This window comes from Stenella coeruleoalba, assembly GCF_951394435.1.
Source record: "Stenella coeruleoalba genome assembly, chromosome: 3".
Lineage (NCBI taxonomy): Eukaryota > Metazoa > Chordata > Mammalia > Artiodactyla > Delphinidae > Stenella > Stenella coeruleoalba.
Window position 1 is genome coordinate 62572406 of NC_137148.1, and position 25644 is coordinate 62598049.

At 39.6% G+C, this 25644-nt stretch overlaps 1 protein-coding gene and 1 long non-coding RNA gene across 2 annotated transcripts in view; one reads left to right on the forward strand and one right to left on the reverse strand.

Annotated features, from left to right (window-relative positions):
- Nucleotides 1–11889, forward strand: part of JMY (junction mediating and regulatory protein, p53 cofactor) — a 78626-nt gene extending 66737 nt beyond the window's left edge. The window contains exon 11 of the mRNA XM_079916970.1: nt 1935–11889. The gene's annotated coding sequence lies outside the window, so the exon portion shown is untranslated. The remainder of the gene's footprint in view (nt 1–1934) is intronic.
- A 3041-nt stretch (nt 11890–14930) lies between these two features.
- LOC307183850 lies at nt 14931–25596 on the reverse strand. Its single transcript, XR_013827620.1, has 3 exons — nt 25420–25596; nt 16479–16515; nt 14931–15218 (listed from the first exon to the last, which is right to left on the reverse strand). It is a non-coding gene; the product is annotated as an uncharacterized lncRNA (long non-coding RNA).
- Nucleotides 25597–25644: the final 48 nt, after the last annotated feature.

The following is a 25644-nucleotide window of genomic DNA, read 5'->3' on the forward strand; positions in this document are numbered from 1 at the left end:
CTGGCGTATGTAGTATAATGTTGAGAGGAACAATGAAATACTGCCAGAAAATGCATGAACTGGGATAGTGGCAAAGTCACTAAAGACTAAATGTGTCCCACACCAGAAGCAAACCACAGACTAGCTGTGATCCCTACCAGTTGAGCAGCCATTGATAAAGAGCTATATATCACTGCCTGTGTGTGGTCTTAGGGAGTCTTTTTTTTTTTTTTAAATATTTTAATTTATTTATTTATTTGGCTGTGCTGGGTCTTAGTTGCAGCATGTGGGATCTTTTTAGCTGCGGCATGCAGGCTCTTAGTTGTGGTGTGCGGGATCTAGTTCCCTGACCAGGGGTTGAGCCCGGGCCCCCTGCACTGGGAGCGTGGAGTCTTAACCACTGAACCACCAGGGAAGTCCCTAGGAAGTCATTTTTAAAGGCTCTGAACTTTTAGACACTTTTCTACAGATGGCTAAAAAGGCTGTAATTTGTATTTCCTATTAATTGGTTTCTTTCTTATAGATTCAAAATAATTAATTACATACTTGTTTTTGAAGAACTAATTTCTTAAAACTTCATGAAATAAAAACTGAAGGTCCTGGACATGTTCAGCTTCATCCTCCTCTAAAAACTCATCTCAGACCTAGCCATAGGTAATAGTATCTTTGAAGGGGTTTTCTAAACATAAGGGAATATATATAATTGTATAGACTTTTTATTATTTCTAACTTGTTTCCTGTGGGGTCCTTCTTAAACTCATGAGTAACCATAATGATGGTGTCCAATAGAAATATAATGTGAGCCACATTAAAAAAGTTAAAAGTGATGGGTGAAATTGATTCTAGTAATATTTTACTAAATGATATATCCAAGAGTATCTTGTCAATATCTTTACCTTTTTTTTGGGCACTGAGTCTTCAAAATCCAGTGAGTATTTTACACTTACTAGTAGCACCACCTCAGTTTGGATGCCAAGTATTCATTGGTTACATTGAATAGTCATACCAAAACAACCAAGTTGTGCTTAATGGAAAAGTATTTTTTACAGAGTTTTAGATTTTAATTTAAGTCAAATTCAAATCACTTTCTCAGTCACGCTAGACATATTTCAAGTCCTCAAAAGCCACGTCAGCTCTTAGCTGACAAGTAGGCCATATATATGTTTCTCCTGTGCTGTGGGTCAGCGCATGGATCTCAAACACAACTATTTTGAATTTTACAAAGTCCTGGTAAAGTCATCCATTTAAAGACAGTACTAGCTCTGTCCTCTAAATCTCAATTATAATGACAACTCTCTGGTGTATTTTAAACTTGCCATTTGATAGTTCTTATTATACTGACAGTTTTTGAGGCAAAGGTTTTAGATTGTATTTATCTTTTTAGTGTATAGTTTTGACATAAAATGTTAAGAGTAAAAGGAAGAAAAGTGAAAGTGAATCTAACATACAACCTTTTTAAAAAACTCTTTTTCCCAGCTTTATTGAGAATAATTGGCGTACATCACTGTATAAGGTTAAGGCGTACAGCATGATGGTTTGATTTACATATATTGTGAAATGATTACCACAGTAGGTTCAGCCAACATCCATCTTAAAGAAAGAAAAAGGAGAGAAAATAAAAAATATTCTCCTGTGACGAGAACTCTTTAGGATTTACTCTCTTAGCTACTTTCCTATATATCACATAGTAGTGTTAACTATAGTCATCTTGACATACGATCTTTTAACAGTGATCAAAATCCGTGTTCAAATTTTGTTTTACTTTTTTTTTAAGAATACAAACATATCCTTTTGTAAGATGTTTTTTATACATCATCTATATAAAAAGGTCATTTGAAAGAAAAAACCATCAGTGTTCATACTGGATCTTGTGAAAGGTGTGAGGGAATATATATACATACTGTCTTTAATAGGCTGTTCTTTTTAACATACAGTATTACTTTGTTTGTAAACAGGTGACTCAACAGAATGAAAAAAATACCTACAGTTGAACATCGGCTCTTACAAAATTGTAAACATGTGGTCCCACAATTGGATTCCATTAGATCCAAAGTGTATTGGCTCAGTGGTGTGAAAAAGGAAGCACAATTGGCAAGTTATCACTTTTCCAGTCATTCCAACAGATGGTGGTTAACATGAGTTTTAGATGTGCAATGTTCCTGACTGCAACGGAGAAAAGGCCTTGTGAAGATTCCTGTTTTTTAAGCACCTTCCCCACCTGTCTACCCATTTACCTCCTTGTAGTGGCCAGTAAAGCTAGGAGTCGCTATGAGTTGGAAGAACACTGGGTTGACAGATCTACTGTGAGCTGCGTTGAGATTGCTTTGAAATCCATCGTTCAGTGCACTGAATAGTCATCTGCCCAAAATACAGAGCTTCTTCCATATCAGCTTGAATAGTGTGACATTCTGAAAAAGAAGTTAATCATGATAGCTATAGGGCAGGAATTGGAAGAAATCAGATGGAAATGCACTGATAATTCCCACATTACTCATCTACAAAGGAATTTTCATAAAGATGTTCCACAACATCTGAAAAGATACATAACCATGGAGATACACCTATAAATGTGTTTACCACAACGTGATACATTTAACATGACCTATTTTTAGAAGCCCACACACTTACAATTTGTAAGGTTTCAGAGTAAAAATTTCCATGCTTTTAAATAGCCCTTCATAACTGTGAATTTATAATAGTTTGAATTTTATGTGCAGCATTGTTTATGAGAAGCAATACTTTGTAATTTGATATTTCAAATTATTTTTAGTCTTTTTGGTTGAACTATTGCTTGATTACTATAACTCAACATGACTTTCCTATTGAGAATCAAAAATCAGGATTCAATAGTAGGGATGCAGATCTTAAGTCTTTTTTAACATGCACCATTTGTTTTTATTTTTATGCTCCACAATGGGAAAAAAAAAACGTGCTCTACAAATGTACAGAAAGTAGATGGGCAGAAAAGCCTCTTTGGCTGGTATTTCACTATCTTCACATGCTTGGAGTTGAATTTTGGGAGAGAGGCTTTGTTATCGTCACTAAATTCTTAAACACATGTATGTAGCTCTAGGTGCTGATTTTGCTGTAATGGAGTCCTGAAGAATGCGTGGAGCCGATACGAATTCTCAGCAGGACTGTTGTGGGCTTGAATGAAGGTAGATATGTTGGACCCAGTTTACAGTACTCTGTAGAGTGTAATTCTGTGTAAGACAGGTCTTGGCCATTATATGAATGGCTGACATACCAAAATGAACTTTCTTTCTTATGAGGCAATTCTCTGGCCTAGACCCAGAAAGCAGTCCTGAAGTAAAAGCCCTCAGATGTATCTGAATTAGTGATCCTGAAGGACAAAAATGCTCACACCTTTGTTACTTGAAAATGTTATTTCCTTTAAAATAATTATGGAGAAAATTTTCTGGCAACAGGTTATATAAAACAAAATCTGCTTAAATATTGACTATGTTTATTGATGAGAATAGGAGCATTTTCACAATATATTGGCTTTATTCTAGCATCATTCTTACACCTTGTCTGAGAATATTAGAAATACAGATCTAATATAAAATTAATCTCAATCCCCTGATTACAGTGGGGATGGGTTGTAGATTTTTGTAACACACCTTCAGCAACGCATTGAAACATGCCTTTTAACCTAAAGAATGATTGATTTGATTGATATATTTGAAAAAAATTTTTAAAGCAAATTTGCAAATCTTAAATCATGTATCTATTTTATGCCTTTGGATGCTTGTTCATAACAGTTTTTTCAGTTTTGTTTCATTTATTGACATTTAGAAAAATACAGGAGGATCTTATGTCATTATTGACAGCAGAAGCACTGGAACCTTAATATGTCTAGAGGAAATTGCTACCCACTTAGTGTTATAGCTGGGATTCCATTAAGAGACAATGCTCACTTTTAAAAGGGTCCTATAATCTGTTTTCCTGAGCCATGTTGTAATAAGTCTCTAGCAAAGAATGCAGGGTGTTCAGATCTGCATGAGTCCTTCAGGAGTGTATCCACAGCTGGAAGCATACCCCACCACAGCACTCCTTGAAGGTTGTCCTCACACTTGTAGAGCCTCATTAGCAACCCCTGTGCTCATTCTCTGGTAGCAACTTTCTCTCCAACACATCCACTTCCCTTCCTCCGGATTCAGGTTCCTCCTTCCACAAAATTACATGTTACTATAGGTCATCAACCTTTGGAGTTCTCACAAATATTAGAATTTCAGATAACTACAGTCCATGTGTCCAGTTGAATCCAATGTTAATTAAAAAGCAGTTTTAGAGCCCAACAAAAATTATACAAGCATGGTTTCCTTCTTATCCTTGCCCCTAATAAAATGAGCATCTTTGTCCTTAGTATAAAATTTGTATATATTGTTATGATGGTACTTATATATGATCATGTTTCCAGTTCCAAATTTGCCTGTACTACTTATATGGCTTAAAATACTTGACAGTTATATTTCTGTTAATGTATCATTTCTGTATCAAGAATCTACAAACAGCTGCTTGCTTATGCTGAATCAATTTAGCAGTTAATTTACCAGTCTAGTCTCAACTGCAGTATACTTAAAATAGGGAAACAAGTAGATGATGACTTGGATGTTTGGTGGTTAATGTTACTGCTCACTTGAATGTCAATTTTGAATATTTCTTCTACTAATACAACTAAAATTATGTATATATAATCAATGTGGCCTGTATAGAAAAGGTATTCCTAATGATTTAAAATCCTGGTGGTACTGTAGGGTAGCAGTATGAGGAAGAAATACCTGGCTAAAGAGGAATTTTAAAAGATGAGAATTGCTCACTTCGTGTATATTTTATAGGTTTATTGAGTTTGTGAGCAGTATAAAAACAATCATTCTTTAGTTCTTCATTGTGGAACTGAAACGTTTCTATAAAATGCACAGCTGTAACAGTTCATCAGGTGTAGTATTTCCACAGTGAGGATATGGGGGCTTTTCTCATTATGCGAACCCACAGAATATTTTCTACTCTATATCATGGGGGTCAGGGAGCCTTGTTTCTACAAAGCTGAACTATGTAGCAATATTTGTTAACATGTGGCATGACGTCTCTATGTCATAAAATGTGATGTGTTAGATACTTTGGCCATAGCAGACACTAAGAATTAAAACTCTTGTATCAGTGGGACAAAAATCAATGGGCAGTACCCTCTCTGTTTGGAATGGGACCAGTATACAATTAATACAATTTAAATTTATACATTCCTTAAGACTCCATTTTTAAATTGCGTTCATTGCGTGTGTGCATAAGGAAAGCTTTTCTTTCACTAAATACAAGCTTGTTTTTTTAACCTTTATAATTTAATTATTATGTACGTAACATCAGATACCAACGTGTAAATTGCTAATGGGTCCCTAAAGGCCTTATCAGGGAGTTGAAATTTCATATACTTATACCAGGTTATTTGTAAAAAGTCTTTTTGAACAGCTGTAAAACATTTAAAAACTGTGGCAGATGCATTGTTAACATGCATCCATTTGATAGTGAAAGCAGAAACCTGAACAAGTTTTACCTAATTCTTGCACTGAATTTAAATAATATAAAATGTGCATTTTAAATAGATTTTATTTCCCATTTATTGCTTAGCATAGAAGAACAACTATGCTTAGAGGATTGACCACAAGATTGATTTTTAGATGGAAGAGAGGTAAGAAAGTAGAAGCACCTTACTATTGGAGCATGTTGCATTCATTTAGTGCTACTGAACAATTCAGTAGTTAGTTCTGAACTTTGCTGCAAAGTGCTCTTTATTTAAAGCACATTAAAGTCTCTGCTTAATTGCTTTGTAAAATGAAGCAGTGGTATTTTTTATCCTATAAATATAGTCTAATTTAAAAGTTTTTCCTACAAAATTAGTTTCTATTGCTGCCTAAACTATCATCTATGTAAAGGATTTTTAAAGGCAAGAGGGAGTCTGGATTCCGTGTGTGTGTCTGTCTGTCTGTCTGTTGTAAATGTTTGCCCATTGAAATATTTCAAAGATATGGTCATTCTAAAATTTTCTGTTTTACCCACAGTAAATGTACCGCTTCGTATTTGAGGGACTTAATTGATGGAAATCCAAATTCATGTGTCTCGCCCCTTCTCCAAACACATGTATTATGCCACTGTAAGGTGCATGTACAGAAAATACTTCTGAGGCTGATATATGAAATATTTTATCAATGTTATCTTATACTGAATCTCAAAGCAGTCATTTGTTTTGAGGATTAAGAGAAAGTTTTGGGTTTTTTGGTCAGGTATGACTAAGAGAGGCTCCAATTGGTGAGTTAAGGGAAGTCTGTGGTAAGTGATTTGAGATGTATACTAAAGGTGTGGGTGTTGGTTAAAGAGTTCAATTTTAACAAGGGATTTTTTTTTTTTTAATTTGCATGTTCTGTGGTTAACTATCAAAGAGTGCAACAGGTTATTCCAGCTTTTCCCAGTACTAATTATATTGGTTTTAAGAATTCTTCATAATCACAAGATGACATTTTCCCTTCATTGGTGACCAAAGAAGGGTGCACAGTACAACCCATGCAAGTGACTTCTGACTTTTTCGACTTGGACAGAATCCCCACTGTTCCACTGAATTTCTTATTGTACTATATGTCTTGCAAAGTGTGAAACCATAATGTATAATTTATGAAAAATCGAAGGCTACAGATCCTTTTGCATGAATAAAAGCCCATTAGGGCGAATGAAACTGGTATGTTCTTTTAGCCTTTCTGGTTAAATGAAAATTTTAATGGCAAACCAACTCACCACTTACTAGCTTTGTGCAATATTAAGCAAAACACTAGCACACTGTGCTTGGCTTTTCAGGATGGCTTTAACACCATTACACTAAATGGACAGTGTGCAGAATGTAAGTGACAACTCCTGCAAATTTTACAGTACTTAAATATGCTCAGTTAACATTCTAAAGTATTAAAAGTACAAAGAAAAAAAACTAAGCAAGCATTTAGAGCAATACTATGAACTCTCCAATAATGGTTTTGACTGTTGCCTTTTGCTCTTTAGTGCAACTTTCTGCATTGTAATTATTGTATCGCTTTGTATTTCATGTTTTTTACACTCACGACTTCAAAGTACTTGTACACTAAGTATTGCAATCACCTTTCTCTTCTTGTACATGCAATATAACAACATACAGTTTTGGTGCTTAACAATATTCCTTTTTCTTTAATAAAAGATATTTATTGAGTTAAGCTCATTTTGTTTGTTTAAAATAGCAATGGTGGTATATAATGTCACTTCATTTCTAATAAGGAGGAGCATAGCAAGTTGTGCATTTGTTACCACATGATGAACAGGATTCAGACTCTCCACCCCTGTACTTCTGCCTCTTCCCGACCACTGTTTGTAACAAAATATGGTTTAGAAATGTTGACCTCCAAAGTTGGAGGGTCCTTAAATGCCTTTCATTTTAGCAGTCAATTTGTGATCCTCTAAATTGGGGGAGATTAAGGGAGACATTTCACCCAAGGAAGGGCCTTACTTCCATGTATTCCCTCCATAAATATATCTGAAACTAAACAGAGGGCTTTGATTACTAGATAGTTTTTCTGTGAGAGTTTAGAGAATGGACTTAATAGAAGTGCTTTAGCTAAACTGATAGAATCACCTTCTGCCTCAAAACGAATTAGTTAGTTAACACATTAATTCAGCTCTCAACACAGTACATCCTAGTCCACCCTTGTGAAAATCATGCTGTGGCTGGTTTGGAATGGGCTTACTGGGTGACTTACCAAGACAGGCGACAGCCTCCCCTGGAAATCTAGGCCCTGTGGAATTCCTTAGTCCTTTGTGATTCTGTCGTTCATCCTGACCTTGCTGAGTTCTGTAAACTGGTTGAAACTTCATTTCTTTGTTACAGGAAGCTGTGTGGGAGAGGTTTAAAATTCTTTGGTGCAAACCCACCAACATACCGTCTATTTCTGACAGTTACTGAAGTTTAAGCACATTTACCAAGCGCTCTGTCCCAGTGCCAAGTGGATACCTTTCCCACAGCGACCCACAGCTTTGTTGCTCACCAGAGACTTAGTTCTTCCTCACTGCTAACATTTTCTCCAGAGCTCTCTACTAATAATCTTGCTTGTTCACAAGAGCTCACCAGTTTTGTGCTCTCGCTATTCTCTGAACTCAACTATTTGTCAGCTTAACCTCTAACAGACCGCTGACCCGTTAATTCTTCTGCAGAGTTCAAGCGGGCCCATCCTCTAATCACAGTCACTTCCTACTTCCCCTCATTCCTGCCTCTTCCACCTGCTTTTCCAGTTGCTGTGGAGGACTTCATATACTCAGGCCATTAAGCATCTTTCTTCCCTGTCACCAATTCCAATGGCCAGGCCTTGCTGTAGAGTCCTGGGCTTCCTGGCTCCATTGCTGGTTAAGGAAATCGTGCACCAATGCCACAAGGCTTTCTGTGGGCCAACTTTGGTCTCCTAAGTCTACCTCTAGTATCTACATTTTCATGCTCAGCTCATGCCTTTCCACCTGCACGTGTTTCTAAAATGCTGTTCTTATCTCATCATAATCTAAATTCCATCAGGTATGTTCATTTGGAAAGCACATAGGCAGTAGGTGTCTGGCCCTCCTTGTGTGTCAGCATTCTTAATCAGAACACTGAAAGGAAAACAAGACATGAAAGGAAGAATCACAGAATCCGATTTAATCTTCACAATTCATATGAGGCACAAGAAAAGGGTTAGATAGTAAACGTGTCTGGGGTGACTACTGGTTTGGCAGGCTTTGCTTTAAACACTACCCTGCCCAATTATCTCCCACAGCATCTTCAACTTCCTCTTAACCCTAACCCTGTAAGATGCAAGTGGTGCTCAGTGTTCACTTCAGATGGTCTGGAGAAGAGCACTTCATTCTAGGCTAAAACTAGGCCTGAGTCTCCTGTGTTGAGATGTGCTAGAGAAACACTTGATCACTAAACATTTTCAAGAAGAATAAAAACAGAGTTTCAAAGACATCAAGATGTGACTTCAAATAATATTCAAATAAAGTCAGTCCAAAAAAAGCTATTAAGTTCAAATCTCTTCAGAGGCAACTTATTTTAAGACATGAATGAGTTATATAGCAGATTCCTTTGAAGTGCTTTAGGTGTAACATAGTGCTATTATGCTCTGTGGCTTTAGGAACTTTGTTCCCCAGAACATAGTTCCTGCAAGGAGAGTCATGGGGACATATATATCCCCACATAAAAACTCCTAGACCATTATTTGTCTCACTTCCAGTGATGTCTGAGAGTTGCAGATGCTGGGATGTTCTCTTGGCCTCAGCAACTTACCTGTATTCATGTGCTTCTAGAGCTAGAAAATTCCCGGTGACTGCAGCCAGTTTGAATTGTTTCAACCCTGAATAAATGTCTTAGTCTATCTCTGTGGTTATCTGGAGGCCTTTTATATTGAAATATTTAAAAGTCCTTTTATCAAGTTATAGCAGGCCTATGAGTATGATGATATTGGTTTTTGAGGAAAAGCCTTAAGCAACTAAAGCCACTGGCCAATTTTTGTCAGAATAGTTTACCACCAAGAACAATTAAAAAGTTACTCATCCTCAAGGGCACTGAACTTCCTCCACCAACAGATGTTTTGTGTAATTGAAGATGATAGATTGGCAAACTTCAAAGAAACCTTAGCTTGTTTGTAACCATTTTCCAATGGAAAGAAAAGGAAGTCTTGCAGGAATCAGTCACAGTTATTCCTAAAACTTCTTAATGAAAGATTTAGAATAAGAAGCACTACTCTGAATTATTTTGCAGATATTCTACAGTGTGTAAATATCTATTTATGCTAGAACAGTAAATTCACATTATTGACTTGGGAGAGGAGTGACATGAGGGAAAGTAGCCAACGTGGGCATTTTGCAATATAATCTTATTCAAAATTACATTATGCAAAAGCCACACTATGGCTCTATGGTGGAAGTAGTCCAGTTGGCAAAAACATCCTATAAATGTTTTAGGCCAAAATGATCTTTTTCATGCTTAAAGATCCTAAACCTCTGGAATCTTCTTTAAGTAAAAGTTCAAGTGTTCCAGTGGCTCAAATCTCAATTTAAAAATTCTCTGGTCTTACCTACAGGCCACTTTGTGACCCACCTCTTGTCAGAAATAGGATGGCCTACCCTGGCAAGTGTGTGGGTCAGGGCCAAATTTTTGAAACAGAAGGTTAACTCTTCCAACAACCATCAGAAGATTCAACAATAAATTCACTGTGACCCAGAACTTGCTGAAAGGTTTTTACATTTCAGTTATGAGTTTCTCTAATGTTATCTAAGCTTTGGTATTGCATTAAGGTGAATCATGAGAAGGTAACACGTAGAATATTATCTCCCGAACTCCAGCAATTCTTTCACTGCACTATATATGTAAGCAATATTTCTAGACTTTCTTCATAACCCTTTTCTCAATCTTCTTAGTCTCACCTTTCCCCATGGTTCTAAATGACATTTGTGTCGTAATGATTCCCGATTTTATCTGGCCTGTACCTCTTCTCAGAACACTGGATCTGTATGTATGCAACTGCCCCGTGATCTCTTCATTAGGATGCAATTTCAAGTATAACATGTCCAAAATGGTTCCCTTCCTATTCTATTAAAACCTGGACCCAATCCTTCTCAGTTTTATCTTTTCTTTCTTTCTTTCTTCTTCTTCTTTTTTTTTTTTTTTTAATCAGTTCTGGAATTCAGAACCTGGAAGTTATCCTTGCTGCCCTTCTCACCCTCATCCTCCGTATCCAACGAGTCCTATCAACCCTAACTTTTACATCTGGCATACATCCACTGCTTTCTCTGTCCCTAACCCCTACACTGGTCCAGACCACATTCATCTCTCAAGTAGGGTACTGCAGTAGCCTCCTAACTGATCTTTCACTGCCACTCTTTGTCTCCTTCCAACTAATCCTCCACTCAAAAGTGGTGAGATCATGTCTCTCCACTGCATAAGACCCTCCGGTTACTTTCCATTGCACTTAGAATAAAATCCCAAATCTCCTTCCTATGGACTATAAGGCTGAATGTGATTTGGCCCTTCCTATCAGCCTCATGGCTTACTGAGCTCTAGCATTGTGTATAATCTCTCTCTTACCTTAGGGCCTATGCACAAACTGTCCTCTTTCTAGAATTGTTCCTTGTTTTAGTATGACCAACTTTGTTGTGTACCTCAAAAAGTTCATATGTTGAAGTCCTGACCCTCAGTATGTGTCCTTTTTTGGAGATAGGGACTTTACAGAGGTAATCAAGTTAAAATAAGGTCATTAGGGTGGGCCGTATTCCACTATGACTGGTATGTTTATTAAGTGGGGGAATTTGGATATAGACATGTATAGATGGAACATGATGGGAAGAGACATAAAGAAAATATGGTCACCCAATGACCCAGTTGAAATGTGTGTATCCTTGAATCAGAAGACATATGCAAGAATGCTTAAGGCAGCATTCTTCCTAATAGCCAAAAACTAAACAACCCAAGGGTCTATCAGCTGATGAACGGACAATTGTGGTATATCCCTAAAATGTGGTATAGTCAGACAATGGAGTACTATAGAATAAAAATGAATACAGCTATACAAAATAATCTGGATGAATTTCACTGACATAAAGTCGAGCAAAAAGCAAAAATATCTAATACATGATTCCAGTCAAAGTTTTTAAAAAATACGCAAAACTAAACTATAGTATTTAGGATATTATTTAGGTGGTAAAACTAACAGAAAGAAAAAAAAAAGATGATTGGCACGAAAGTCATGATAATGGAACATTTGGGGAGACCAGAGCTTCATGACCAGAAAGGAGCATACAGGGGGCTTTTGTGGGGCTAAGCTTTTCTTTCCTGACCAGGGTAGTGGTGAGATGGGGGTTCGCTTTATAATAATTCACTAAGCTGTGTGTTTATGTTTTTGTATTTTTCTGATTATGTATTACATTTCCAATAAAAAGCTTTTTAAAAACCCTAGAGTTCTTTCATTAGCATTGTAGAAATTGCTTCTAGAATTCAGTTGCCAAAAACTTTTTTCTCTGAAAAATAATGTGCATGCTTGCTCTACAAAACAATGAGAACCGTATAATCTAACATTTCACTTTTTAAAATTAGTTGACAGTAAATCAGAGCCAAATTTAGTGCTCCAGTGGAAAAACCAGCTCATCTCAGACTTCCGGTCTACACAGCTTCTTTTAATTGGCTGTGTGTGTGCATGTGTGTGTGTTTTAAACTCTCTCTCCAGGTGTTTTCATATTGTAAGTTTCCTCTGGGGAAGTAGGTGGGAAAATCTTTAGAAGTTTCATCAGATAGAAGAAAAAGATTTTGCAACAGAGCATGGCATAGTGGTGAAGAGCAAGGACTCTTGTGAATTTGGACATATTACTGTCTGTGCTTCAGTTTTGTGTTCCAAAGAGAGAGATAAATAATGATACCAACTTCATATGGTTGTTGTACGGGTTAAATGAGGGCACAGAAGAGTGCCTGGCACATATATGAATGTTAGCTATTATTACTCGGAAGATCTGATACCAAAATCCTTCACAAAGAACTGCAAAGATCTGAGTAACTTAGAAGCAAGGACATCTGAGAGTAGGATAGATGCTCCTGGATAATTTGAAAAAGCAGCAATAACCATATACATTTCTTTCTTCAGTAGAACATAATTTCACTTACATGACACAAAATATTATGTAACAGGCAACATTTTAAATTAACAACAAAAATCCTTACCTTCATGTTTACTCTTTGTAGAAAGAACTGGGTGTAGCTGAAAAAGTCAGAATTTCTATTTTCTGACCTTCTGTGGAAAGGCAGACCTAAAGAATCAAAATATAATCCGAAGTTATAAAGAATGCCAACATACTTCCAGTTAAATATGGTGGCTTGAAACATGCCTTAATTGATACTCCCTCCTAAAGCCCTAACATGACAGTAAAGGAATAAAGAACAAAAGAGGAGAAAATTATGGACAAAAAATGTGCAGGCTTTGAAAGATGTATGGGAGATAAACGGCTTAAGCGAGTGGAGGGAGCTGACCTGAGAGCTTGCAGTGAGACACTTGAGGAGCCGGCCGGGTCCTGAGGGGTCTGGCAGCGGTGGGGGGCACTGTGTTCTGTGAAAGGTGGGGAGAGGTATCAGGTGAAAAGAAGGAGAATGGTGGGAGTCTCAAACAGAAGCAAGAGACCTTCCCTCCCCCCACCTTCCAGACCTTCCTTTCCCACAGCAAGAGTCTAGAAGTTCATTCCCTGGAAAAAGTGAGCCAGAGAAGATCTAGACTCAAATAGCAGTCCAAGAGGAGGGCAGAGGTAATGCTGAACACTGTAGGATCGAGTTACAATCTACCTTCAGAATCACAAGGCCCCTGGCTGCCTCCTGCTTGGTTTTGACATGGCTCTCAGCGGGGCATCTGTCCCCACCCCCCCTCCGAGGAGTCTGGAAGATCCCTTTCCGGAGAAACTAAATCACCCCAGACAAAAGACCAGCACACGGTAATATTTGGGTGTGAGGAGAGATGGAGATTTACCAAATGACAAAGCTGGCCTCCCACCCAATCAACCTACCCCCAAAGCCACCAGTCCACCAGCTCCACCCTCGTGGTCCCCTAGAGCTCCCAGGGTCTCCCTGTAGAATATGAACAGACTACTTTGAGTCACAGACATTTTCGGAAAGTCCCCACACAACAGAGATCAAAACAAACAAGGTAACTCAGAAAACAGACAATTCAGGAAGTAGTAGGAAAAATTAAAATTAATTTTGCCAGAAAAGTAAGGCAAAATACTACATCCATGAAACAAGAATGTGTTGCAATAAAAAGGAATCATCTGAGAACAAGGGATGACACTGAGAAAAACTCTGACAGCTGACATTACACATGCAATACAAGGTTTAAAAGATAGGCAAGGAACTCTTAGAGCTGAATAAACAGCTAAGGAGATAGAAAAGATAGAGGATCAATTCAACTAAGCTAATATCTGATTAATGCCAGAAAGAAGGGAGAAATAGAGGGGAGAAAATTATTAAAGAAACCATACGATAAACTTACTGCTTTGTTTGCCACAATGTGAGTTGGATTTTCTTCCGTGTGCAGTAGAAGGATTCTCAGATGGTCCTCCAAGGAGCATTCCAGGAAGATGAGGACTCAGAAATGCTCCCCGGAATGGACGACATAGAGGTTACTGGTTACCTTGGAGAGACACTTTTGGCAGAGCAGTGTGGGCAGAAGCCAGAGTGGAGAAGTCTGAAGAACAAATGGAAAGATAAGAAATGGAGATAATTCATGAGCCCACAATTCTTTCAGTTTTTCAGTGAAGAGGGGAGAAATCAACTGATAGCTCTAAGGATTAAGGGCGGATTCTTTTTTTAAAGGTAAGAGACACTAGAACATGCTTGTGTGCTGATAAAAAAAAAAAAAAGTAAATAGAAAGTAAAAGTGACTTGAAATAGCAATTGTATTCCTGTCTCTTAGGTAAACAAAAGACTACATTTATAATTAATAAATCAATAGAAAATGGAGAAGAAAATTAATTCTGTACTTCAGGTGGCCCAAACACCTTTGACCTCAATGATGGGAATGATTTAAATTCAAAGGATTAGAGGAGGTGGGGAGAATATGTTTTTTTGGTTGTTTTTTTCTTTCAAGTACCCATCTCAATTCTCCATGATTGTACGTAGATTATATAATCTATTCTGGTCATTAACGAACTTTCTAGAGAAAGTTTCAGCTCTTCGCCCGCAGTTTTTCAATGATTTCTTGTGTCACTACTACACTGGTTTGATTAGACCATTAAGGTCAGTACCTTTATTATCCACTTGCTCAACAAGGAATTCAGCGCTGACAAATGGCCTTGTGGATGCACAGGTGTCGGCAGTGTTAGGGAGTCTGTCCCTCACGGTGCTCAGTGGAGGGACGCACTGGGTACAGGGTTAGACCCGCCCATCCACGGCGCCCACACACGAAAGGTGTGTCCCGCAGCCACGGCACAGCATGGCCCTCAGGACAAGACAGAGTGACCCAGAAAACACCACCACGGGGAAGGGTGGGCCCCAGCACTGCCGACACCTCCAGGACGTGCCGTCGCTTGGTGATCCAGGAGCCCCCTCACAGAAGCAGGGGCCGCCGGTGTTGCTTCTTCAGCTTGGGGTGATTCCAACAATCCGAAGTCTTCTTCCAGAAGTTACTGTCCTAGTCATTCTACCAAACTCTACAACAGACCTTCTGGGGAGTCTGCGGGAAGAGCAGAACATGTTACCAGCACACCGGCCAACCAAAGGGCCAAGGGCACTGCTAAATTACACAGCTATCATCTTGGTCTCCCCTGCACCAGCACCAGCTGGCAGGTGCCATCCATATACCCCTGGGAAGCAACATCACGACCCCCAAGGGGACGTCTCGGCCCCGTGAAACCCAGGCGCCGTGGGGTCAGATGCAAGAGGAGGAGGTTGGGGACAGTGCTGAGACCTGGCCCTGCCAAACTGTAGTTTGGAAATTAAAGCCATATTAGACTGGGGGGTGGTGGAGCTTCCAGGAGGCCTAATTTACTCCCTGGTAGCGGCTGCTTCACGGCAGAATCTGACTCAACTTCAACCAAGAATCTGCTGTGATGAATGTTCTCTCTGTATGAAATATCTGCTATTTCAACAGCCATCAAGGGGAAATATATGAAGAGTAAAAGGGGCAGCAACGAACAAGAAGCACTTCCCAGTCACAGAGGATGCTTCTACCCAAGAAATAATTTTATTCTATTTTTGCAAATGCAAATAAGAATGGAAATTTAACATGGTCATTTCCACCATGGAGCAGGCTTTTGTAATTGCTGCCAAGTTCTACAAGAATCATAAATGCCTCACATTCATGCCCGTGCTGAGGTTGGACCCTTACGTTTCCTCGCAGTAGGGCCGGAACTGGGAATCTGCTGCTTTTCTCTCAGCTAGAATCCAACCATTTTACAGCTTTCATTAAAAAAAAATAAAACATTTTTAAAAATTTTTAAAAATAAAGGTGCAGCAGGCTAATTAAGCCTGGATTTAGGATGTGGCTAGAGACTTGGGGTTGTACTTTTTCAATAAGTGATGAGCCAGTGTATTAAAGGGGAGAGACTCCCGGAGAGCAGTGATTTTTAGTCCTGCTGGTGCTTTGTGTTCTTAGGCCACTCACTTACCCTCTCTGGGCCTCAGCTTCCTCCTTTGGGAAGCTGGACAGGAGAATCTCTGAGGCTCCTTCCAAATCTCACATCCTGTGATTCTACAAGTTGGTGCAACTAAAATCGGTCGCCCATGTGGCCTAAAAGGAAGACTATGCCCTACAGCTTTCTAGTTTTTCTGAATAGACATTCATAAAGTAGAATGGAATCCGCCCCTGAGTAGACCCGTAAATACCACCTCGGGCAGAGTGAAGGAAGAAATCGGTATGCAGGAGCCTGACTTGCTGCAAAGACAGGAAGCTGCCCACCACCATGTACCTGCCTTTGTTTGTGGAGCAACATACCTTGCTTAGCTTCCAAGGCAGTTCTTTGTTCTGGGCTCTACCTGAAATCAGAAGATAAATTATTTTCCTACAAATTCATACATGCTGCCCAGAAGCTAAAGGGCTTTCCAGAATGTTTAAGAATATTTTGGGTTTGTCATTCCTTTTTTGATATCATGGCCCCTCAAAACTTTATCCGCTGCCCATTATGTATTTTCTTCAAGCCTCAGATTGGTCAAGAGCTTACAAAAAAATTTCCCCTGATAACTTTGAGAAACAATTTACATAAGTTGTATTCATTTAAAGTACACATTTTGATGAGCTCTGACAGTTGCATCCACCTGTGAAACTACCGCCACAATCAAAATACAGAACATTTCCCTCCACAAAAAGGTCCCTTGTACCTTTTGCAGACCACAGGCAAGCACTGGCCTGCCTTGTGTAACTGTAATAGATTAGTTTGCATTGTCCAGAATTTTACATAACCAGAATGTACAGTATGCCGTCTTGTGTCTGGCTTCCTTCATTCAGCATAATGAGATTCATTTATGTTATTGCATGTATCATTTTGTTCCTTTTGATTGCTCAATAGTAATCCATTGTATGGATGTACAACATTTTGTTTATTCTTTCATCTATTAATGGGCATTTGGGTTGTTTCCAGTTTGTGGTTTGGGGGAATAAAGCTTCCTGTACAAGTCTTCGTGCAGACATGTTTTTATTTCTCTTGAGTAAGTAGCTAGGAGTAGAATGGCTGGATCATATGGTAGGTCCATGTTTAAAGAAAGGTCTTAATTTTTTGAGACAATAAATGACTTGCAGGCCCACCTTTGCCCTCAGATGATAGAAATCTTAGAGTTTCTTTCGAAGCAATGATTCTTAACCCTGTCCTCTTAATGTATTGAATATTCTAGAGATGGAAGAAGAGGTTGGAAGGAGTTATAGGCCATTTCCCTCATTTGCAGAGGAGGAAACGGGGGCCTGGGGAGATGAGGAGCCTGTCAAAAGCAGAGTTGCAGGTCACACGTGTGTGAAGAACACTGAATGGCAAACAAGTGTGTGGAATTGTGTGCAATTGTTCATGGAAGGAAATGTCAGGAAGAACTGCATAGTCCTAAGATGTGGCTCATATTGTCAGAGTCTGAAAAGATCCAGTCATCATTTATAGTGGATGACATACCTTTTGTTTTTTTTTAACATCTTTATTGGAGTATAATTGCTTTACAATGGTGTGTTAGTTTCTGCTGTATAACAAAGTGAATCAGTTATACATATACATATGTTCCCATATCTCTTCCCTCTTGCGTCTCCCTCCCACCCACCATATCCCACCCCTCTAGGTGGTCACAAAGCACAGAGCTGATCTCCCTGTGCTATGTGGCTGCTTCCCACTAGCTAGCTATTTTACGTTTCGTAGTGTATATATGTCCATGCCACTCTCTCACTTCGTCCCAGCTTACCCTTCCCCCTCCCTGTATCCTCAAGTCCATTCTCTAGTAGGTCTGCGTCTTTATTCCCGAGGTTCCTTAAAAAACTAAAAATAGAACTACCATACGACCTAGCAATCCCACTACTGGGCATATACCCTGAGAAAACCATAATTCAAAAAGAGTCATGTACCAAAATGTTCACTGCAGCTCTATTTACAATAGCCAGGACATGGAAGCAACCTAAGTGTCCATCAACAGATGAATGGATGACATACCTTTTCTACCTAGAATCTGGTGGGGAAAAAGATTGTTTTTAGCATGAGCTTCTGACCAAACCCTAGAAGCCCCTGGGACTTAACAGATGTGCAGAGAAGGCCACTTCTCCCACGCCAGCACTGCCCACCAAAGGGCTGGGCCCTGCTGAATTGGAGCAAATCAACACCTCTATGGGCACAATTTTACACCTTTGCCAGATGCAAAACCACTAGTAATGAACTTTGCTTGAATTCATTCAAGGGGAATCCAGTGTGGAAATATTTTTTCTCTTTTTCATTCTTGTTTGCAATAAAAATGGAATAAAACCATTAACTGACCACGTCTCTTTCTTAATCCAAAACATAAGGCTAACAAAATTCTAATTTAAAAAATCAGTTCATGTCTGCTTTCTGTTGTCACTTGGAGGGATATTTGTAAAATCATCTTTAGCAGTAACAACAAATCATTTTAGATGAGACGCCACTGGATGTATACCATTTTAAGTATTGTAATCAGGTAGATCAGAAAGTGCCTATTTCATGGAAAAAAAACATGTCATTTGCAAGTACTTGACCATAACCCAACAACAAATAAAATTACTTTCATTCCTCCCAGAAAAAAACTTTGAGAAGAGAATTTGTGATATGAAAAGAATATATTGGTCAAGTCTTTCTTGCTATGACTGTTTTTCTTGATACACAAAGTGAAAAGAATTGGAATGAAATTCAAAAAATTCTTTGACCCAAATAATAAAGAGGGAGAAATAACAGCTTATTGAAAAGTGTTATCTTTACCACATTTACAAATTTGTGAGTTTTCTCAAAGGGAGCCTAGGCTCTGCAAAGAAAACAAAAGCCCCCATCATCACGTAGCTGGTTTCAGAGCTGGAAGATTAAGTTGATTCTCAAAAGCATTTCTAAGGTTTTCATGCTGCTCCATGCTGCGTGTTTTTAAGGAATTCTACATATCCTGGCTCTGGAGAGCTGCTGCCAGCTCCCAGTCTGCAACAAAAACTGTCTCAGTGTTTAGACAAGGCAGAACCAAAATCTTCATTTTGAAATCTGTGGATCCCAGCAAGGCTGAAGTGGAAGGAGTTCTTCACTAGAGAACATGTCTGGGGAAAGGCTAAGAAGGTTCTCTAGGTGGAGGAATGAGGGGGTGTCATCACCTTTGTTACTACTGACCCCTCATTTGACCCCGACTCCAGCAAACCCAACCCCGGGACTCTTTCCAGGGGGATGAGACAGGAACAGGAGTGCTCTGTAGTAAGAGTACTAAGCTTCCAGAACCCCAAGGCCTGATTTTCCAAAAACCTGTCCCCGAGGCTCCTCTAAGTCCACATGAATGAGTCTATCCGGCACAAGTGGGAAGCTGGATTTGGAGTGTTGTTCAGTCACTGCATGTAACTTCCTTGTATGCATTTCCCCCGTTATGTATAAAGTAGGCATCTCAGGAATCACAGCATTAGATGGGAGCTGAGAATACTGTATGGATTCTTAGCTTTGTTTTTTCACTCCAAAGTTACAGCACAGTCTTGTGATCAGATGATAAAATCAGGCAACAGAAAGGACTGAATGAGTCACGGTCAGCAATTTAGGAATCTTCCTGAGGACCCTGCCCTGGAGACTCTAGCAATAGCCACCAAGCTCCAACCTTGTTACAGCCTCTTAAGTGAGCAGTCACTCCATTTTTTAGATTATCTTTCTGCCTCTTTTTCTCTCATTGTTGAGGTTGGCAAAGAAAAACATGCCTCTTAGAGAAAAAAAGGAGTCAAGCCCATCTGAGTTCAAACTAGATTCCACTCTTTGCTAGTTATATGGCGTTGGGTGACCACTGGTTTCCTGGGGTCCCTGGGTGCTACTCTGTGAAGCAGAGCCACTATGCCCTTCCCAGGGCTGTTTTAAGGACCAAATGACCTGACATGTCCAGGGCCCAATACACACTCTGTGGTTAATAAAAGTTCTTACTCTCCTCCCCTGAAGCTATTGCTCTTTCAAACAGAATGCAATTAAAACCAGAATTATAGGTTTGAGACATCTTGGTTTGACAATCAAATCATTAGCCAAAAGGAGAGTTTGGACCTTGTTTCTCTTTGTTGGGGTCCAAGCTGGTATTTAGCAGGCATTGGCTGAGGAAGCAGGCTACATTAAGTCCTGTGATGAGCCTTATTCAAAGGAGAGTTTCATCCAACTTTCAGTTCATGTGGCTAAGCGCCATCTAAGTTGGGAGAATTAAAGCAATGGTGATTGGTGACTGCATTCTAACCTGGCATACGTGGCTTAAAGGTTAACTTAGTAGCCAGTGGAGGAAAAGGAGAATTACATGGTGCATCCTCCCCAGGGGCCAATCTTTGGCAGGACTCTTGGGGAAAAATTTTGTCTTGACAAAGTCTCTTTCAATCATTCAGTCTTCACCTTGGAGGAAAGCCTTGTATCCTCCTCACTGGTGATGGTAAAAGTAGATCCTGACACCTAAAACAGATGTGATCGTCCAAAAGATGTGACAAATGAAAGCATGCCCACAGTTATGAACCTAGCACAGTACATATGCTATTATTTATTTTTGTTGAGTTCTTCCTCATGATAGTTCAACAGTCAGAGCAAGAAGCTTGTTATCAGCTCTGACATGAGATATGGAGAAAAAAAATTTATGTCAATGACATAAGATTACTGGCCACTATTCTAACCAATGTGCCATGACAGATAAGCAGAGCTAACAGACAAAAGAGGAAAGCTAATTTTATCACTTCACTGGGGTTACCTTGTTTTCTTAAATGCTCTATAACATCAAGCAATCACATGTTTAAGTTTTGCTATTGTTAATATATGGGTTGACTATAGAGAAAAAAGATTCTCTGAATTATTCAACAGAATGAACTTTGCAACTAATAAATGAAGACAGTTACTAACATAGACCAATGGCTAGCCTTAGACGTACAGGTTAAAAAAACCCTGCAAAATTATGATGACATATCCTTTATTTTTTTGTAGCTATTCTAATTCTTGCCAAATTCAAAAAAACATTTGAAGTAGCTTACTATAAAAATATTACCGGGACTTCCCTGGTGGTGCAGTGGTTAAGAATCAGCCTGCCAATGCAGGGGACACAGGTTCCACCCATGGTCTGGGAAGACCCCACATACCGCGGAGCAACTAACCCCATGCACCACAACTACTGAGCCTGCGATCTAGAGCCCATGAGCCACAACTACTGAGTCTACACGCTGCAACTACTGAAGCCCGCATGCCTAGAGTCCATGCTCTGCAACAAGAGAAGCCACCGCAATGAGAAGGCTGCGCACCACAACGAAGAGTAGCCCCTGTTTGCCAAAACTAGAGAAAAGCCTGTGCAGCAATGAAGACCCAACGCAGCCTCCCCCCTCCAAAAAAAATATATACATATACCTATATATATGAGTACCATCAGGCCAGTATAACAAAATCAAACTACTGAGCAAAAAAACAGGAACAGGAACAAATAAATAAGGGCCAAAAGGAAGAAAAAAACCTAGAATTCTAAGAACACCTATCTGAGGAACCCTACAGCAATTAAGCCCAAAATCTGGTCTTGAGCTTCCTAGCAGCCAGGGTGATAAGGGAATAATGGATGTATGTAGTTGTCAATGCCTAGAAATAAGAAGCACAGGTCAAAAGAACAAATTTTTTTAGTCTTAATCTCTGAAAATAATTTGTGAGCGCTCTTTTCTTAAAAGGGGAATTGGGTAAGATAGTGAAAAAAAAAGGTCCTGACAGCTCCTTGGCATAACATGTAAAAATGCTCTCCGTGTACATGAACTACGATCTACCTTGCAGGAACACTATGGAAATAAGTAAGGCTTCACCATTTTAACACAAATTAGGCCCTCGTAGTCGGAATCCCGGCATCCTCAGGCAACCAGAATGTGGCCTTGAGTTTGGACATGAGGAAGGTCATTTCCTGGATAATAAGGAGAAGAGATGTCACAAAGAATTTGTTTGAATCCATGAACTCTCCTGGAGCTGGATCCTATTGATTTAGTATAAAATTAAATGAGAGCTATCAATTGGATTATCTGGTGTCACCTGCTAGTTCTTCTCTAGTTTACTCTGGACCTTTCCTCATGGGCTCTTTTCTAATTCCATTTTCTCTGCACACCCTTTTACATGTCAGGGCTTTCCAGGGCTCCGGTCCTGTAATCCTCACCCTCTGTTTGATTTCATCTACTCATGGCTTCACCAATAGCCTGTTTTCTGGTAACTTTCAAATTCATTTCTTCAGCCTACACTTCTCTCCCAAGCTTCAGATCCATGAGGCTTCTGAAGAAGTACCTCAAACTCACCAGATCCAAACGGAATTTATCTTTCTTCAAACCCAATCTGGAAACCTAGAAGTCCTCGACAGTTACCAAGTCCTGCAATGTCTACTGCTAGTAGATACATTTTCCCAGGCCACAACTAGAGTGTGCAAAGAATATAATTTTGTTCTAAAATACATTCTGCATAGCAGCAGAAATTGTTTTTGTCAATTCAACATAAACTCAGCCAATCAGAGTTTCCCTTCTACCACCTCCTCCCTGCAGTTACAATTAAGTTTCACTTCGTATCAAGCGCCTGGGGGGACTTGGAGAGTATGGGTCCTTGCTCTTTATCCACTTCTGTTGATGCTGCATTTGCTTACATGGCTGGTTCCCTCTGGCCCTCGTCACTGGCATGTTTCTGTACCAGCATCCACTGAGATGTCCATCTGGTCATTGGTGCCAGATCCACACAGGTGACCCTCTGTCCCGATACACTGGCTCCTTTGCCAGTGGCTTCTGTGCCTGCTAGAGAGGGTGAGGCAGGGGAACTTCTCAGCTGCTTCCCTATGCCACCCTGGACCCCCAGGAAACTTCCAGGCAAAACTTGGAAACTGGGGCAGAGCTGTCTTCTGCACTTTGATCCTCCATCCTCTCTGGGGACTCATTTATTTGTCCCCCAAACTCTCATCTCAGGCAGTGTTGGCAGGAGGAGCAGTGCTCGGGGCTCCTTCTTGGTGATACTTGCCGCCCTCTCATTGTCTTGTTTCCCTTCCATTCCTCTTCCTTGACATGAGGAGGGAGGGTCTTTTTAAAAAAAAACCTCATTTGAGGGGAGAAATTCAAAAGTAGGGACTTGCCCCTCTCATTACTACAGTAACAACCCAATCCTGAGGGCCAGGGAAGAGGATGTTTTTGCTGTTGCCTGAATTGCTGAGAGTGCAGGGGAGGGAAAGGAACAATAAATGTCAGGAAAGAAAGAGAAACTAAAAATTTCAAAATATCACCCCAACACATATCTCTTGAACATCTCATATTTAGTTCAGCTGTTTTTGCATCACTTCCTTTTTTTTTTTTTTGTCTCTTACCTGGATTGCTACAATTGGAAACAAACAAAAAAGCCACCCTGACCCTGAATCTGGTCTTGCAGAACCTTTCTTTAACCCATTCTTTTCCCCAGCTTCATTGACATGTAACATTGCGTGAGTTTAAGGTGTACAACGTGATGATTGGATACATGTATATGTTGTGAAATGATCACCAGGATAGGTTAGTTAACACCTCCATCACCTCACATAGTCTTGAATTCATTCTTGATACTGTGGCCAGAGTGACTTACTTTTTCTAAAATGTAAATCCAGTCCTACTACTTCCCTCCCCTGAGGTTTCAGTGGCTTTCCACTCCCTTTAGGAAGAGTCAGAACTGCCGAGAACACAAGACAAGGTCCCATCTGGAATCTGTCCACCATTGTCCGCTCTGATGCTCCAAGCTAAGCCACTGGGCATTAAACTGAATTTGAGCACGTCTCTGTTCTTGCGATGAGCCTTTCTCCTCGGCTCTCCATCCGTTCACCTGATCTTCAAAGTGGACTGCTATTCATCTTTTACATTCAAATGCCACCTCCTCAATGACACTGACTATCTCCCCTCTCTGTATATTCCCCAGAAGGTATGACTCCTTTCATGATAAGGTTAATGTCTTATGGTACTTATTGGCTAACATACATGCTTCTTCCTTCACTACAGTATAAGCTTCTTGAGGGTAGGGACTCTGTCTTATCATCTTTGTATTTCCAGGGCCCAGCACAGTCCCTTGTGACATTGCAGGTGCTCAAAAAATCTTTCACTGAATGAACAGCCAAATATGGCAGGGGATGGACCAGAAGCAAAGCCACCCCACCATTAAGGTGACAAAAGGCTCCTGGCATAAGAGGGAGACAGTAGCTGGATACACCACAGTTTAAGCATCTCCTTTCCTTTTTAAACTTATGTCCTTCTTCCCCAATTTGAAGGCTATAAAGCACAGCATTTTGGGTTTTAAACCGTCCTACACACCCCTTGGGGGTCCTCCAGGCATCCCCAGACGGTGGCCCTGTACAGTGGTTGGTGGACCAAGTCACTAAGCAAAGGTAAACATTTACACTAAGCATCTTCTCTTTTCTAAGACAGTAAGCGTGTTCAGTCACGCAGCACATTTACTGAGTGATGACTACATCCAAAGCATGTTGATGGTTGCTGCGTGTAGTGTAATTTAGAAAGATTTTCATCAAGATCAGTTAAAAATTTTTTGGAGTTTTAGTTTTTAGGAAAAGTTATTTATCCAGAGTTCATTCTGACTCCCCGGGGACAGGAGAGGGACTATGGAACATTTGACTTGATTAACTGAGTATTAATCAATCTTGAATATCCCTAATACTTGAAGAAGTAGCATCAAGGTCAGAAAGAAGGGGATAGAACAAAAAGTAAGAAAAAAATATGGAAATGCTTAAATAAACTATCATCCATCCACAAAATGTGATAGTCTGAAGAAGCTAAAAAGCATGAGGTAGGTCTCTGTGTACCAACTTGCACAGATCTTCCCAAGAAATTAGGTAAAAAACAGCAAATTTATAACAAGACATACCATTTGATGAAATTTATGTACTCCCTCCCCTCCAAACAACTAGTTATTTCTATAAGCACATATATGTTGTATATAAATGCATATAAAAATGCTGGAGGGACATACATGGAATAGATTACACTAGTAATTTCTAGGGCTGGAACTGAAAGATCAAGGGTGACATTTGCTTTATCTGTACTTTTAAAGACATTTGAAAAAGGAAAGCATATATGAACCACTTGCATAATTAAAATGAAAAAAAAGGGTTTTTTTTTTCTAAAGAAGGAGAGAAGCAGGGAGATAAGCATTCAAAGACATAATACCTTTGTGAAATGGAAAACGAACGATTTTTCTCATTAAGTGATAGATTGTTAAATATCGTGAGTTGATAAATTTTTGTACCTGCCTTCTGACAAAAGGTCTGCCGTTCATAGTTCAGACACGATGGAGTGGGAAGGGAACACGATTAGCGGGCAGAGCACCTGTGTTCTACTCTTCCTTCTGCCTCTTACTTGGCCCATCACTTAATCTTGCTGAATCTCAGACTCTACAAAATCTATAAAATGGGGATAACAATAACACTTAGGTCATGACATTGCTGTGAAAATTTGTTGTGAGCTGTTGTGA